Here is a 7,322-nt window from a genome sequence, read left to right as displayed (position 1 = left end):
TAAAGAACCTGCAGCTAAAAATGAATGGCAGCTACAAAGTCAATCTTGAAACAGATGGTACTGAAGTCCCCTCTAGAACAACACATGCAGAGGATTTCACATTGCAAGCCTTGCTTCGCAGACCTCCACAATTCTTGCCTTGGCTGGCAAGCAGAGTATGGGAAATGATGGCCTCCACAGAGGTCTCCTTGTGCCCTGAGAAAAGCAGAGGACGGGAAGGTGTAAGAGGTGCTGCCATGGCTGTTATGCAGCCTTGCCTCAGCCTGCTTTCCTCTGAGGGGCCACAAAGGGAAAGGCTCTCTGGTGGGGGCTGCCCAAGTGGACATGCCAAGCAGCCAGACCCCAGGATAGAGGCCAGCCAGGAGCCCACAGGCCTCAAGGTTGGGGCAGCCCCCAGGGAGGAGAGCTTTCCACCCAAAGTGGGGCAGGGTCTCCAGTGAGGCCAGGGGGTGAAGGGGTTCTGCTCCCTAAACAGCCCTTCTTTCCTGAGGCAGTGGGCAGGGGGGTTGCTTCTTCAGGGTGCACATACTTATAGACTGGCCTCCTAAACTGCCTCCTTCTGATGGCAGCTGAGAGGCACGGGGCATGGACCACAGGCATGGGTCTGTGGGCACCAAGAAGGCACCGTGCGGACTTTGTCCCTGGCAGCCCTGGCCGTGACAGCAGCCACACAGCCCTTCACCCTGGAGGCCATTACCCCTACCTCCTGGCCAAAGCTCCCATACTGTGTCCCAGGAAGCTGACCTGGTGAGCCCACCTCAGCGCAGGGGCTCTGGGTGTCTTTGCTCTCCCAGACCACCCACCTGGTGAAGCATTGTGGGGCCTGGCCCGCGGGTTGCTCAGACCTTGACAGCCAGCATGTTCCCTTGACAGCCAGCACTGGGGCCTGGCACGCAGGCTGCGCACATTGTGCCCCACCACACTCCCTCGCCACTGCCTGGGGCCTCAGGTCTCAGCGTGGCACAGCCAGCACCCTTCCCATGCCATAACGCCAGGCCCAAAGCCCTGGCAGGCTCTGGGCAGGACCTCCCACAGGCAGGAAGGCCATCGCTGGCCTTTACCCAGGACTGATGGCACCTGCCGGCTGTGACGCCATGGCCACGGCGCTGCACTTTCCACCTGTGCATGTTACAGTAAAACCAAATGTAAACTATGATATGAATCAAGTCATCATGCTGCTGCAAAAGTCCGTTGTGTAGCCCTACCCCTGCTGGTGTAAGGCCAGGCAAGAAATATCTAAATAATGCACCTTTATCTGATAAGTAGGTTATGATTGTTAAAAGCTGGCGTTTAACTGATATATTACTAGTTCACTCAGTAAACCATGAAGAAACATTTGGACTTGCCAAAAGTAACGGGAAACTAGGGGAAAGGTAATTCCGGCAAGGGGAATTGTGACCACCAACCCATGGACCACCTACCCCAATTATACCACCTACTCAAAAGATAAAGGCAGAGAAAAGAACTGAGCATGTGTTGTAGTTTGCATGCTAGGCAAAGAAATCTAAAGCAATCATTTAACAGAATTATAATGCATGTGTATTAGAAAGATGAATATGTTAATGTTTTCTGTATGAATAAGCATTGAACTGGAGCTTTGGGGTGTGCTGCCTTGGGACAGACACCCATATCTGTGCAAATATGCAATAAAATACCTCTGCTCTGTGTGTATATTGGCATACTGCACACCAGGTAAACGAACCCCCAGTTTTGGGACAACACGCCCACGGGGATGGTAAGGATCAGCTGCCACAGAGCTCACTGCAGCAAAGGGCCTGTATTTGGACCACGGCAAATGTTACACTTGATCAAGACATTCCTGAACAGAGATTGCTCAAAACAGCTCATTAGGAAAGCATCCTCCCTTTCAAATAAAAGTGCCCCATTGAAAGGAAACAGTGAGACTCTGCAGAGGTTCATATGGACCTGGGAAGAGCAAAAATTATAAATCCAAGTCCAACTCTAGAGCCTATAATCCAGCAAATCAGAGCCTTTGTTAAATATCAGAAAGTTTTATTCCAGACTCCACGAACTCCAAAGGTTCAGAGTCTATTAGAAAACTTGCCCAGAGCCCAGGCAGACTCCAGGCAGGCAGAAAAGACAGATGTGCTTGTCTTCCATTTTTTCTGTGCTTGATTGGTTTAATAATTAGCTGCAAAAAAACCAGAGTGAACTTTACCAGGGAACTGGGCGGTGGAATTTTTCTACTCTGAGATCTGAAAGATACTGCTCCAAGAGACACATACTCCCAAAATGAGTAACCCAATGCTTGCTGTTGGGATGTGTGATAACAAGCTCATCACAGATACAAAGGAGCCTGGTGCTACAACAGCCCAAGAGGAACACCTTCTGTAGCAACACAGCCACCTTTAGCTACTTTAAGAAACAGGGGTCAGTAGTTGGGATACTGAGCTGCTCCTTTCTAGTCCTGAATTAAAATAAATAGCCAAACATGTCTGCCTCAGTTGGCTTCCAATGGGGAGAGAAGCAGATGTTTGAGTCAGGTGTTTCTTTGTATCTTCTTTTTATGAAAGGATCTCAGACACCTGTTCCATCACTATAGGATGAAACAGGCTAGAGACAATTATTTTGCTCCTTTCCAGTGAACAGTAGAACTGAAAATCAGCTTTTCTTCATCCTGTATTACTGGCACTTCCACTGACTGTATCTGATTTTCATAGTGGCTTTGCTCTTTTTTTTTTTTTAAGCCTGTCTTCCTCACTCGCAGAGACTTGCAAAGCTTCCCAAAGAATTGTGACATCCCTCTGCTCACAAAGACCAGGGCCAAAAGTGCTGTCAGTGCCTGGGTATAAGCTGCCATGATTCACTTTCGTGGCCCTAAAAACAACTAAATCCCTTTTCACCACTCTGCTCAGATGAAAGGTAGGCATTGTCATCCACCCCTCATTTTTTCAGGGTGCTTCACTTCCTTAAAAGAGAGCTCTGTATTTAGCTTGAGAAGGACTGCACTTTTAACTTCACCACCACCAAAAGCACCTGTGGGTTTGAGAGCAAAATTTATGACTGTATAAAACTCTGCAGCACACCTCAGATCAGAGGTCCAAGCCTTAGGAACACCTCCCTTGAAATCTATTTTCAAGTAGCTTCAGCAGCAATGGAAAGTAAAATCAGTTCCTTATGTTGCAGCTTTCCATAAATGCCACTACTTCCACCACTTTTCAGACTCCAGCTGGGACACAGCATCTTTTCTCAGTGCCCTTGTTCATAAAAATAGTGCTTGAGCATAATTTCATTCAAATCTTCCCAAAGAAGCTGCCTTGCAAATCACAATGGGTGTATTAAACATTCTTTTTGTTAAAGGCTCAGATAAACTCACATGAAAAAATTCTGCAGGAACATCTTCGTAAAAATTTAAGAGAAGAATCCATGGTCCCAGCCTCTGGAAAAAAAAGCTTCCTGCAATGATCAGGCTGAGTTGGAACTCTCCAGCCTTATGCACACATGCTAGACTTGCTGCTAGAATGTACCTAAACATTTTTCTGCATCACAAGAAGATACACAGAAACTGACATAGAAATTAAGCTTTCTGAGCTGCATTAAGTCAAAGAAGCTAATGGATTCTGTAAAAGCTATCAGTCAGAAGTGAAGTTTGATTCAAAACACATTACCTTCACATTTAGGTGATTTTATCCTACAGACTAGCTCTCACATTTACACACCCGTATTTTTTGTTCCTTACTCAAGTTGGCTTACATGTCCATTTGTGTACCAAGTCCTGCTGAGATGTGGAATCAGCGCAAAGATCTGACTTTGACATGTAAAACACATAGACCTGAAGCTGAGCTAAGGTACTGCTGATATTTTCCCATAGACCTTGCAAGATTTGACCAAATATATCCATGTGGGTCAAGATGGTTAAAGTATAATGCATCAAACTAAACACAGAGCAGAACTCTGTAGCTGGAAGCACAGTCACCCACTATAACCCAGAGGGAAGAATGTAACTGGCAACATTTAAAGCAGATGGGGGCCCAAGCTCTCTTCCGTTAAAGGAAATAAAAATTATACTGACTCGAGCCACCTCTACTGCCCCTCAGCTGTGCCTTCCATTTCTGAGGGCTGAGTGCTGGGAAAGACACAAAACATGGATAACTCCTTGTGCTGTTAAGCCCCTTCCTCTGTGGATCCTCAGGGGTGTTTGTGGTTGGATCAGAGGTTATTGGATGTGCAAATCTCTGCTGAAGAAAAAACAGGCAAAAACAAGAGGAGAGAAAATCAGAAGAGGAAACCATCTTGATGTATGCATATACTTATTTTAAGAACTCACTTGAACAGGTTATTGTGCATCATTTTCTTGCAAATAGGGGTTTGAAAAGAACTGGACGTAGTGTTATTAGCCATGCTGTGATGCTGAAAAATGAAATTCAGAAACTTTTCTCCTCTGCTTCTCCATGGGGAGCTTATTCAGGGGAGCTTTCTTTGCTCACAGAGGCAGCAATTGTCAGCAGCTCGGAAGAGCAGGGTTTTAAGCATGATCGCTCCAGCCATGTGGCCTTGGTCCCAGCCTTGTCAAAGCAAACAAAAAGGGGTTTCTTGGGTGCACATGAGCTACTCAGGACCACTAGAAGGAAGTGACAAGTGACAAGCAACAGTTAGAGGAGACTACTGTTCACTACAGGGGTCAGAAGCCCCATATCTGCTGACCCCATCTATCATCTAGGGAGGTTTGCTGCTTGCCTGGGGTTCTCATTAAGGATGCTGTGCAGAGGCTACTGAGGCTCATCTGGCCCTCTACGATACAGTGCTGCTTTCTCGTGTATGCACCAAAGATACTGCCAGGGGTACCTGAGAAGTATCAAGTGTGCAGGTTCCAGGGGCACTGCTTAAGGGCATGGGCACACAAGTGTTGGTTTTTTCCATTGTGCCAAAGGAGGGACTCAACAGATGGTGTGGGTGAATCACTGGTTGCACATCTGCTGTTCATACCAGGGGTTTGATTTCCATGAGCATGGTAGCCACGGCAAGAATCTGAAATAGACCTAAGGAGAGTGACACTGGCAGAGGAAAATGGGTACTGTTGTGGTGGATATCTACTGTATACCAGAATAGAGAGGACCAGGTTAGGGAGTACTTCAACAAGTCCATGGGGCGAGATGCGTTGCACCCAAGCATGCTGAGGGAGAAGGTGGCTGATGGCATTGCAAGACCACCCTCAATGATCTTTGAAAGATCATGGTGGCAACTGGGAAACGTTGCAGGTGCCTGACTCTCAGTTCTGTCTTCAAAACAGGCAACAAGGAAGATGCAAGAACTTCAGCCCCGTCAGCCTCATGCAGTCCTTTGGAAGATGGTGGAGAAAATCCTCCTGGAGAACATTTCCAAAGGCATGAAGAATCAGAAGGTGCTCAGGGCTCAGGAGCAGTCAGCCTGATTTTCCCTGGAAGGGGAAATCAAAAGCTGTTTACAAAACAAATCCAAAGCTGTTGAACCTCTCTCCCTTAGTGACCTGAAGGATGGGACAGAGTGCACGCTCAGCAAGTTTGCAGGGTGCACACGAGTGGGAGGAGTGGCAGGTGCAGCAGACAGTTGTGCCGACCTTCAGGGGGACCTCAACAAAAGAAATGCAGAACTGGGCAAGGAGGAATGTGATGAAACTCAGCAAGGGCTACTGCACTGTATCTGAGGAGGAGTAGCCCCATGCACCAGTACGCACTGGGTACTGCACAGATGGCAAGCAGCTTTGCTAAGAAGTTCCTTGGGGTCCTGCTGGACAATAAACTGAGCTTGAGCCAGCAATGCTGGCTGGCTGCAAAAATGGCCAACAGTATCCTGGGCTGTACTTAAAAGACGATTGCCAGCGTGTCAAGGGAAGTCACCCTTTCTCTCCCCTCAGTGCTGGTGAGGCCACACGTGGAGTACCGAGTCCGGTTCTCAGCTGCCCAGTACGAGCAAGTTGTGGACAGATTGGAGTGACCCCAGCACAGGCTCTGAGATCCTGCTCCAAAATGGTGCTGCAGCTTGCCCAAAAGGCAATTCCTGGCACTGGGGCTTTGCTCTGGTGCCCCTGTGTAGCTTGCAGCCGCCCCACTGCCAGGGGTGGATGCCGGCCAGCCCGGGGCCAACAAGAGTGACCTGCTGCTTCTCCCTGCAGGGCAAACAAGGGGATGTCAGCTCCATACTCGCTTCTACTCACAGCTCTCTTGAGCACACCAACGGAACAGACCCCCCAGGGTGGGAAACCAAATGAGAATGACAACTATTGTGTAGGTTTCAGTGAAGTTTATTTTGTAGTTGGCAGCTGCTCTGGAGTGGAGGGTGAAGATGAGATGGTTTGTAGCCCTAAATCCAGCAGGCAAGTAACACTGCAGGGCTGTGTTTTTCTCTCTCTTTGTGGTTCAGTGGCCATGACCCCAGGACAGCAAAGGCGCTGGAGGCTGTTCCTCTGCCTCCCACACTGACGTGCCCGCTGTGGCCTTTTTCTAGGCTTTTCTCAGAGCAGTGAGCTAGTGTCAGCACCAGAGGAGGGACACAGTACCCTGGGACTTGTTCTACAGCAGCACCTGTCCAGCCACCCTCCCCAGCACAAGGTCCCTTATGAGACAGAGAGGTCAGGAGGTGACAGTGCCGATTGCATGGCTGGTGCACAAAGTTCCCAGCACAGACTTTCTCCAGCAATTTCCACCTTTTTTTTTCCCTAAGACTAGTCCGAAATATGTTTTGTCAAACAAAAGTTACATCCTGAATGCAGCCAAGAACATCTCCATGCCCAGAGCTGTGACTGACTGATCAACAAACCCCTACAAGTGGAAGGAGGCTCAGAGGAGATGGGCACAGGCAATGCACTCATGATGCTCAGAGAAGAATATAAGGAGCAACCACACCTGTTGTAAAGAAAGCTGAACTTATCTCAATGGAAAAGGTATCGGCTTTTGGTTTAGATTAACTGCCATATCAGTTGAGTGATCAAATGGTTGTGTAGGTGGCCTGAGTTAATGAAAAGATGTGAATGATTTCCTGAGCCAGCCAGACCAGCATGGGGCTCAGCCCAACATAAAGCATAAAAACTGAGCAGCCAACAAAACGAACTCTGAAGAGAGCTACAGGCTTGAGCTGGCTTCAACCCATGTGTTTCTTCCTGGTGACTGGAGATACCCAGCATCATGACAGTGTGTATAAAGACCAGTAACAGGAATTTTGTTTGTAGTGTGATCCAACTGGATGTTGCAACTGCTATATTGTGCTTGTATTGTGATTGCTGCTTCACTCCCCTGAATCAAAATCCCGTCTAACATCAAATGTCCTCAAATAAGTACATTTGGTAACAACATATTAAACCCTTCTCACGTGGAATACCTAAAAGA

The sequence above is a fragment of the Grus americana genome, chromosome Z, assembly GCF_028858705.1.
Source record: "Grus americana isolate bGruAme1 chromosome Z, bGruAme1.mat, whole genome shotgun sequence".
NCBI classification, from domain to species: Eukaryota; Metazoa; Chordata; class Aves; order Gruiformes; family Gruidae; genus Grus; species Grus americana.
This window is presented reverse-complemented; position numbering follows the sequence as displayed.